The sequence below is a fragment of the Gadus chalcogrammus genome, chromosome 22 (genome assembly GCF_026213295.1).
Source record: "Gadus chalcogrammus isolate NIFS_2021 chromosome 22, NIFS_Gcha_1.0, whole genome shotgun sequence".
Classification (NCBI taxonomy): domain Eukaryota; kingdom Metazoa; phylum Chordata; class Actinopteri; order Gadiformes; family Gadidae; genus Gadus; species Gadus chalcogrammus.
The window spans coordinates 11748177-11759312 of record NC_079433.1 but is presented as its reverse complement, the minus strand read 5'-3'; positions in this window follow the sequence as shown (position 1 = coordinate 11759312).

Here is an 11136-nt window from a genome sequence, read left to right as displayed (position 1 = left end):
ACTCAATCCAAACAGCCATAGCATCCGTTGTAACCATCAATGCATGGTCCGTTTGGAAAAAAAAAGACAGGACATATACGCAAATTCAGGCGACATTATCATCTTCATCATCACCCATGATTGATTCAGAGTGAGAGCCATGAAAGGGTCCCTTGATGTATCCTTTAGCACGTGTGTGTGTGTGTGTGTGTGTGTGTGTGTGTGTGTGTGTGTGTGTGTGTGTGTGTGTGTGTGTGTGTGTGTGTGTGTGTGTGTGTGTGTGTGTGTGTGTGTGTGTGTGTGTGTGTTAAAGGTATTTGCTTTGGGCATCTTTTGATATTTTTAGAATCTAGCTCCATTGCCGTTAGAAATGGTGTCTCCCAGTACTGCAAAGTGCTTCCACAAGTTTAAAAAAGAATGGGCAGAAAAGGAACTGCCAACTAAATCTATTTAACATGGGTAGAAAGTTTCCATGGAAGCTCTTGGCTGCTGGTTCCCAACACAGCTCCACTGTTAGCCTGTGACCTTGTGTTTAACTTTTTTGGACTTTTGGTGACTTTCACAAAAGAGAAATGAACTGGTTAATACAATAAACAAGACATTTGAAACTTCAGCTACATTTTTATCTATTTGTACTGCCTTTGATTTCAATCCGTGACATGTTTGTCAGGTGATAACTATGTACCTGTGACCGCATATCATGGTACCATTTTGAACTGTTTGTGGATATTGCATTAAATCCATATGCTTGAAACTTTTCAATAATGCATATCAACGAAACAATGGAATGAAATAAATAGTTCAAGCAATTTGTGGGACTTGGCTGCTTTTACATTATTACTCATTTTGGGGGTTATTTCAGTCTCCAACCTGCAGGTTGTGCGAAGAATCATAATGTGAATGGGAATATTCTATAAATGTCTTGATATCATCTTTCGTCTCAACACTTCTGCTGCAGCCGCTTAAAGTCTCACTCCGAGAACCTTCAAATATGAATCAATCCATTAGAAGTATGAAAATATCTTCCCGGTGGCGTAACGGGGCAAACAAGGTGTGCTTTGACATCTACGTTTTGAGGCGATTGCAACAGTGCCACACATGATCATATTTGAATATGTTTCGGGGTAGTAATTTGCTGTCGATTTTGGAGGCCTTTATCAATAATGACCAGCTATAGATTTGCTTCCCGATGGAGATTTCTGACAAATTACATGTTATTTAGCATCTACACGTTAAGCTGAGTCCAATGAGATCAAGCTCGCCCTCTTGCTACACCGAGATCATGTCCTAGACCATAGGTGTACCATGTAAAATACATGTTACCATTTGCTAGATTGTCATGCTTGGTGTCTTTGTCCATTTCAAAGGTCTAGACCCTTATATTGTATTTGTTTATCATTTTTATTGATACAAATGAATAGATAGGTTTTTTGTTAGACAATTCTATTCCTAAAAACACACTAACAAATCAAGTTTGACAAATTATTATTACTTTAGTTGAGATTACTATCTTTCCCTTACAGTATATATAGTTATTACCTCTTTTCATAAAAGGAGTTTGAATGTCGCTCCATGCTATCTAAGAAGGGACTTGTGTATTTTTGTAATAGCCAACAGTGTCATCCAAATTAAATGTATTATTATTATTATTATTAGTGGACCCCTGTCACTAGTATACATACAAAAAAAGTGTGGAACTTTTAAAGCTGAGCCTTTTTTGTTTGCATGTTTCAAGAGACTTTACTAAGTAGTCTGTTTAACAGCCCTCTACACTCTGACAGACGTGTGAACGACTGCAGGTCGTTCACACGATAGAGGAGTGTTTGAAGCAACGTGTGTGGATTGGTCGTTGAAAATCAAGCTCTGGCCAGCAGAGGCGCTATAGAGTATGGACTAAACACTAACACACTTTCAGGTCCCCTCTTGGCAAAAGTTGTGAAAATGCGTCAAAATATTTTAGGCATGTTTTTAGGTTGATTTAAGGCATGACCAAAAGGGGACCTGAAAAATGTCCCCTCTTGGCTCGGAGGTCCCCTGTTGGTGAAGGTGTTACAACGCCGAAGTCCACTGTTGGATAGTTAGGCGAGTACACACACACACACACACACACACACACACACACACACACACACACACACACACATACACAGAAACGCACACACATATCCATTTTACATCATACTCTGCAGGTTAGCACCAGTTTGACCTTTTCCCTCCCACAACAAGCGGAAACGGTGTGCTGCGCTCACTCCCAATCATAATTCACAGTTTTCAGCCATACCCTGCTGAGAGAGAGATAGAGAGAGAGAGAGGGGGGGGGGGGAGAGAGAGAGAGACAGACAGACAGACAGACACATAGATGGCACTGCGGTCAGGTTGTAGTACAATTGAAATGTTACAAAAATAATGATTCAATGTTGATAAAGGAAATTTGAACATAATGGTGTCTTCTTTATCAAAGAAAAAGTTTCTACTGGCCTTAAATAAAACATAGTTACAAATTAATAGTGAGCAAGAAAGGACTTCTAACAAAACTGCTAATTCCACTCAACAGACCTGTTGAGTGGAATTTAGAAATAAAGCTTTAGCAGTGACACTAGGTGTCACTGTTACGGTCGGAGAAACCCAAAGTTTCATTAGAGAGTACCCGTGTGCTTTCAAGAAAACCCAAACACTCTCGTTAAGGTCAATGACCTGAGCACAGTAAGACACATTAAGGATGACACACACACACACACACACACACACACATACACACAAAAAAACAGAAAACAAGAACAGTGCAGACTATAAACAGAAAACATGCTTCTGAGACGAGGCAGGTCAACTACGTACAGAAAATCTCTGATCCAAAAATAAGGGTGCATTAAGATGGATTAAGACAATTATAAACTCAGAGAGAGAGAGAGAGAGAACTGTACTTAAGAGACATAGAGATAGGCCTAATTATTGTCCCAAAGGGCTTCTGGTTGCTTGCTTTTACAGTTGAACTTCGCCCCGAGGGACCATCAAATCTCCCTCACTGTAAGCTTGGCTCACACATAGCAATTACAGTCCAAGTTCCTGGACCATGTCTTCTCACTAAACTCCTTGGTCTCCTGTGTTTAGATCATTAACCTCTTCAATCAAGTCCTCTCTCTCTCTCTCTCTCTCTCTCTCACTCTCTCTCTCTCTCTCTCTCTCTCTCTCACGCCTCCTGAGAAGACGTATGGTAAGACGTCTTTCCCTGTATTGTTTTAATCTCCGCCGAGCACCGCCTTGACCTGAACAAATGGGGTTTGGATTCCCGAGTGTTTAAGCTATTAATACCAGCAGTCAGCCCGTTTGGGTGAGAGATAGTTGATACTTAGAGAGAGCAAGAGACACGGAGAGAGGGAGAGAGGGCAGAGAGACATAAAGACGCACCAGCATGTGGGATGATGAAGGGTCTGCCTGCCCCACAGCCCAGGGGGACAGTCTCCACATGAGCCTGTCATCGCTAAGTTTAAATGGCCGGCGCGAGGCATCAGCTGAAACTATATAGGTAGACAGACTCATCAAGGAACAAAAGACACCACCAATGGTGTCCTAAATGGAGGCGGGTAGAGGTATTCTACGAACCGCTAAGGGTGTCACGATAGGTGCGCCGGTCCTCGGAGTCGCCCTTCTTCATTCCAACGCATCCTTCAACCACGCCGGCAGTCACGTGCCGGCGATGCTATCAAATCAATCCCTCTCCCCCTCATCCTCCCACCCTGCCATATCCTTCTGGATACATTTTCACCGGCAACAATGATTGCGATTCCTCGAACGAGGGTTGCGTAAGCCCCCCCGTATGGGTTCTCCTTTCCAGGGCGTCGCTTGTTGCTAAACACCAGACAAGTGCAGGTGCAGCAGGGGAAAGAGGAGGACAGCGCTCAGGTTTATTGTCCTGGACCAAAGAGGTGCATAAGGAGGAGGAGGAGGAAGAGGAGGCGGAAGAAGAGGAGGAGGAGGAGGAGGAGGAGGAGGAGGAGGAGGAGGAGGAGGGAGCCCTGTTCCCTGCGCTTCTCAGTATTCTATTCTTGGAAAGTTCCGCTTGCAGCGCCGCCACCGCTGCCTCCTCCAACCCAAACATCTGCCTGGCAAGGAGCACGCCGCCGAAAGACCTTGGGGGCGAGACACAACACAGGCCCAAACACAGGCCGCGGTTTGAGTCGTACATCTATGCAAAACCAGCACAAATGCATGTGTGTGCACGCATAAAAGGCCCATATGTGTGTGCGTGCATGTGAGTGGGGGTCTGCACGCACACACACACACACACACACACACACACACACACACACACACACACACACACACACGCAAACCCATACATATACAGAGTAGATTGGCACCGACACAAAGGCATGCACACACGATCACCCCCCCCCCTCCCCCCCTTGCCCCCCATCGTGCAAACTTTTGCGTGGTCCGGCAATTAAAAGGAATGAATTTTCCAGAGGGCCGCTCCTTTGTGGGGACCAGCGGGGACCGGGGGCCCGACAGGAGTTACGTGGTTGACGACTGGAGGCTCGGTGCTCCGACGTGGAGCATGGAGCGTGGAGGAATGTCTGCAGCTAATGGAAAGGGTCCCGTTGTTATGGATTACTCTATACCGCTTCGCCACGTCCCTTTGATCAGGCCACCTGAGAGCAAAGCCACCAAGTGCTTGCATTTGTATGTGTGGTACACTCAAAACTAGACCACGATTTCAAGATTTATTCTCTTTTTCGTGAATGTATATGTATAACCGTTGGTCAATAATTTACATTTGTTTTATTTACATTGAGCATTTTTTTATAATAATTTTTTATAACTTATTATTACGGTATACTTGGAAACGGAAGAGCGGTACCAAAATGTTTGCGCTGCAGCCCAGACTCCTATGGTTGGGGGGCGTTTCCGCTTCCTCTCCAGACGGATTTCTAAGACCAAACAAGAGCAGTGCCGCTTCAGTCCTTGTAACACATGTATACCTGCTTTTCAGGTTTGTACTCCGTGAAACTCACACAAATAACGATTTTCATGAATCTGAATATTTTAGAACAGTCGATAAACTTTGTGTCAAGTTTGATGTCTGTAATATCGAGTTATTAACTTTTGAAAACTCCTTTGTTGGTTTCGCGCCAAACGGCATTAGCGTAAATGGCAGTTGGCCCGTTCGCATAGTATATTATTGTGGACACACACACACTAGAGTATGTTTAAGTTTACTTTGGCCCTGAACAGCTAACGTACATGTTTAAGAATGTATTTAATGTGATTAAGAGTTAGATGACGTGATGATAGGATATTTTAGAGTAGGCTATAAGAAAAGTGTTGATATGATGTTTTATAATTAAATGTTTAGTCGGTCTGTTACCCTGCGTTCACACCAAAAGATGCATTTGCTGCCCGAACGCGTTGACGCCTGAGTTTTGCGGCGCGTCAAATCAAGTTTTGCGGCGCGTCAAAGTTTTGCGGCGCGTCAAAAGTTGAAATATTTCAACTCGAGCAGCATTTCACGCGCCGCAAAATACGTGAACGCGCCCTTCGCCCGTGCCCGGCAGCGGGCACGGGCATGCCGCGCCGCAAATCAGATTTTGACGCGCCGCAAATCAAGTTTTGCTGCCCGTTTTCTCGGCAGCAAATGCTGCGGCAGCAAAGCAGCAACGCGTCTCTACATTCACTTTGAATGGGATCACGACGCGCGTCAACTTTTTGCATCTTTTGGTGTGAACGCAGGGTTAGGCAGGCAAATCCATTGTAGTTCCGACTGGTGTAATGTTAATTCCCTAGGTGCTGTTTATTGTCTTGTTATGGTTTATTGTGGTTTAAAGCCAAAATATGTTATTTCTATTATAGGAACAGAACAGTATTTAATTGCACTGTGAGATAGCTCAAAACAACCAGCGAATAAGCTGAAACAGGAACTTTAACTTTAATGTGGATTTTGATAATAAGGAGTTCTGTATTGATTTTAAGGTGAACTAAGAGTGGAGAGAAACGGTACATGTGAGCCTCACTTTTTATTGCACTTTTTATGTTTTATTTGCAAAGAGAACTGACAAATGAATAATAGACAATTTAACAGGCACTTTAACAAGGGAAGAGTTTATATTTATTTATTTATTTATTATTTTATTTATTTATGTGTTACTCATGATAATTGTGAAATAAAGAGACGGATTTCGAAGACCAAACAAGAGCAGTGCCGCTTCAGTCCATGTAACACATGTATACCTGCTTTTCAGGGAGTCCGGTCTCAACACTCTATTTGTTACCCATGTCCTGGCCACTTGGGACCGGTAACATATGCACACACACACAAACACGCCTGCAGGGAAGCATGCACATGCACGCGTGCACGTACACACTAACACAAAGGCACACAAAGGCACACAAAGGCACACAAAGACACACACACACACACACACACACACACACACACACACACACACACACACACACACACACAGAAACACACACACACACACACACACACGCATGCACGCACGCACGCACACACACACACACACACACACGCATGCACGCACGCACGCACAAACATAAACACACACACAGACACACTTAGACATGCACAAATACATACATTCTTTCCAAATGCATGTAAACATCCCATTGTGTGTGTGTGTGTGTGTGTGTGTGTGTGTGTGTGTGTGTGTGTGTGTGTGTGTGTGTGTGTGTGTGTGTGTGTGTGTGTGTGTGTGTGTGTGTGTGTGTGTGTGTGTGTGTGTGTTTGGGGGGGACGGTTTCGGGTTTGAAACATAGATGGCTCATTGCATTCCAACCCCAACACTGGGGTCCAAAAATGGGGGTAAACAAGACTGTTAGGTTTGCTAAATTTAGCTTTCCAGATTACCGTACCAAGTGTCTCAAGGACCAATTACTGCAGAACGACCGAACCGCCCCAAGGAGCCAGCGCCGGCACATCAGCCAGCCTCTGGGAGCCAGTGAGGCAGCATGACGTTACGCACAAGTGTTTTATGGACACAGAGCTCAGGGAAGGGGAGAGGCGGGCCAACGGCTCTCAAGCTCTCTAAATCCATGTTAAGGGAAATTGGTGAGATAACTGTGAGAAAACAAAAGATTATGATGAATAGATGGATATAAAAAAAAAGGTGAGCACCTATTATTGGCTGGTGCCTGCATTCCACCCTTGTTTTCTCTCTCTCTCTCTCTCTCTCTCTCTCTCTCTCTCTCTCTCTCTCTCTCTCTCTCTCTCTCTCTCTCTCTCTCTCTCTCTCTCTCTCTCTCTCTCTATCTCCCCTTTCTCTTTGTGCTTGCATTGTGTGTATGCAAGTGTGTGTATGCATCTTGTATCCAATGTTCCTCTCTCTCTCTCTCTCTCTCTCTCTCTCTCTCTCTCTCTCTCTCTCTCTCTCTCCTCTTTCTCTTTGTGCTTGCAAAAGTGTGTTTATGTGTCTTATCCAATGTTCCTCTCTCTCTCCCTCTGCATGGACCGGCCGTGCTTCGTCTGGAGGATTCCAGTATTCTGGCTGTGCAGCAGCACAAACCCATCGCTAAGCCAACAGGACCGATTCAACAACAGACCACCCTGCTGCGAGAGTGTGACCGAGAGACTTCTTACTTCGCAAAGGCGTGCACTCGCATCGACACGTGCACAGAAACACACACAAACATGCGTTCATGCAGATTTTGCCTGTGCCCGCTCACACATACATACTTGCACACTTGCGTATATATACAGTATATGCACAAACACATGAGCACAATGGCTTAACTGGTTCCATGTGGCTGGACACACTTCGATTTATTTACTCCATGCTATTCAGTCTTAAGCCGTTTTAAAGCCAAAAAAACACAGGGTTGAGAAAATACCAGCAGCTATCGTCGCATTCCTGCGGACCGCCCCACACACATGAGCAGCCTCGGACACCAGAGTGTCATAAGTCTTCTCTCAGCGAACTGCATGCTGCTTATAGGTCAACTGTATTGTGCTGACACCTGGAGATAATCTACCCCATGGAGGTTGGTGTGTGTGTGTGTGTGTGTGTGTGTGTGTGTGTGTGTGTGCGTGTGCGTGCGTGCGTGCGTGCGTGTGATGGGTTCTATGCTTAACTACTGTGGCCATGGGTGTAACACACTTCAAGATATCAACAAAGTCTATTTCCCAATGAGGGTCAGTGAAATATTTTATGTAACAGTGTTTCTGCGTTCATCAAAACACTGCTTGTGTGCATGTGCTTGTATGGCTCATCCCCTTTTTTCAGAGGAAAACCTTAAAGGAATACACCACACAAGGATCCACTAGCAATGACCCCCTCCAAATAGAGAAGAATATATGAAGAGAAATGAATGATACGAGTCCTTTCATGACAAGAATCCCCAAAAATATACAATGCAAATAATAAACAACAGCAAGATAATGCAGTTTACACATACACTTGTAACTTCTCTGATGCAACTCCTTGGGTCCCCAAAACACACTTTTCCAAAGAAATGCTTAATTCCTTACTGAACCACAACAATTGTGTGTGTGTGTGTGTGTGTGTGTGTGTGTGTGTGTGTGTGTGTGTGTGTGTGTGTGTGTGTGTGTGTGTGTGTGTGTGTGTGTGTGTGTGAGAGAGAGCGTGTGCGTGTGTGTGTGAAACCTGAGCTTACGTCATAATGGTAGGTGTGTAGATAGTGGAGGAAGGGCCTTCCGGTTTGTAGGCTTTTTCTCTATAAGTGATAATACAATACTTTCTTGAGTTTCAGCATGGGCTCCAATGCAAAGCTGGACCCGAGGCTCAAGGTCTTAAGGTGTCAAAGATCTCAGGCAGTTTGGAAGCTATTAGCTAACATGTTAATAAGGCCATGGGTAAATCCTGTGCATTAGCTGCAACAACGACCAGATAAAACAGCCTTATGTAAACACACACACACACACCCACACACACACACACCCCGTAAGGCGAAATGCTTCAGAGACGTCACCCTTAAAGAATTAGCGAAACAAGAAAGGTTTACATTAGAGATTTGTACGATTTTCAATAATCCAATAGCACGTCTGTTAATCATTTAACATTCTCCAACCAAAGGTAGGTTATTCAGTAAGAGAGTTGGTGACCTGTCATAGCTGTTGTATTCACACCCCGTGCATGGGGCTATATTTATAGACTGTAAAATCTAGGCCTACTTATGAGATCTGCAGGCTAATGATCGCGTGACCAAAACAGTAGACTCGTTCCACAATCATTGAACAATCCCTCTCTTATGATTGTTACTTGGCCAGGTCATATCTCGAGGCTTGTCGTCATAAGATCATTATAAAGCAAGTATAGACACAACAATTCTGAGTAACACCTATGAGGTGATTCTGAGGTCCTTCTGAATCTTGTTTTGAGGTGATTGCCCAATAGTTCTAGTAGGAACTTGGGATATGGAGCTGAAACGTATGATTGCACTATAGCTATTATGCAAAGTTGCATCTTAAAGTTTGGGAAAGAGGATTTTTGTTTTAGAGGTATTAACATTCACATTGACATTTAGATTTAGGTTTATATTCAGGATTTTGATTTTGATACAATATGTAGATAGGCTTATCAAATAACATCTTACTACTATGATAGCTGGCCTGTCGCACCAGTTACTCAATTTACTCATGTGCGCATGTGCCAAGCAGCCTGCAGCTCAAACAGACACACACAGCAAGCACGCACATGCGCACAAACATACATGGAAATGCACACACACACAGACACACACACACACACACACACACACGCACGCGCACACACCATACGTCAAGACAAAAGGCCATTTTATGGTCCGACGTTCCCGCAACGCAATGACCACGAAGACGCTTCGACGCAGTCGTGAACCTTTACAATCACAGCCCTTGCTGCTGCGATGCCTCGATGGAAGGATACGATTTTTGAAAGGCGCACGTCCGGCCCTTGCGGTGGACGCAAGGAGGGTACGCAAGGACGTAAGGGGTCCGTAACCCCCTGGCATTGCGGGAACTTGGAACCATAAAAAGCCCTTGGCAGCGACACACTCACCGAGCTAAGACGTTGTTTTTAAACATAACGGCTCCGCCATAGACACACGTGCTGGCAAGGGCGTAGATTTGCGTTGGGACCAGGGGCATGTCCCCACCAATGTCAAATGACGACTGAAATGTCTCCACCAATATTGAGGTTGAAACGAAAAAAAAGCGCCTCATGCGGTACACACTCGTAAGGAAAGTTCCTCTGCGTCTTTCTCATGCATCGCATCATCTCTCCCCGTCTTCGTTTAATGCCCCTGCTTCACCTTCTCTCCCATGACGGTCGGCAGCTCACGGTTTTCACTGTCTTATCTGGTTATCACTTGCTTGCTACTTCCTATATAATCCAGATAACCCAACAGACACACGCACGCACAACCAGGTCACTATTCAGCGCATGAATTTGAAGAAAATAGTGAAATTGCTATTATAAAAACAAAAATAGTAGGCTATACAATAGTATTGCTTAGACTTCAATAGAATGAACACATGCCCTCCTCCAGCTAGAACTACTCATGTTGATATATCGCTGCGTTGTTTCTGTCTAGACAACGCAGCAACACCTCTACCCAAACCCCTCCAACCACCACCCCTCGCGTGCGGTTTGCGCGTGCGGTTTGTGCGCACACGTACAAACCGCAGCGACACTCGCCCGCTTAAAGGGACACTGTGTAACATTTTAAGTCAATTATTACCTCAAATCAATGTATTCATTCATAAATAAGTCCTCATTGGTGTAAAATTATCTCTGCCAAAAATCGCACTTATCCTCCTGAGCGAAGAATAATTAATATGTAGTTACATTACATACATTACGACGGGTAAGCTTCATGGAGGCTTCCATGTTCTTCCGGTCTATGAACTGCCGAGAGGGACAAAGAGCACTACGTGGTACAGGAAATGCAAACGCGTTTTCACTCTGAGCCAGCGTGAATGATGACTGAAATAATTCACTATCTTGCTCGAGGAGTAATTACTCATGCATCATTAGCTTACACTAATGATTCACTGCAGTTTGAAATTTGTTTGAAATAACGAACCTCATCATCACTCGAATGACTCGATGAGGTAGTATTGGATGTCATGACACAGCTTCTTGGCACATACTGCCCACCGTAGTTTTTGAACAAGCGAGCACTATTAGTTTGAATGCAATATAC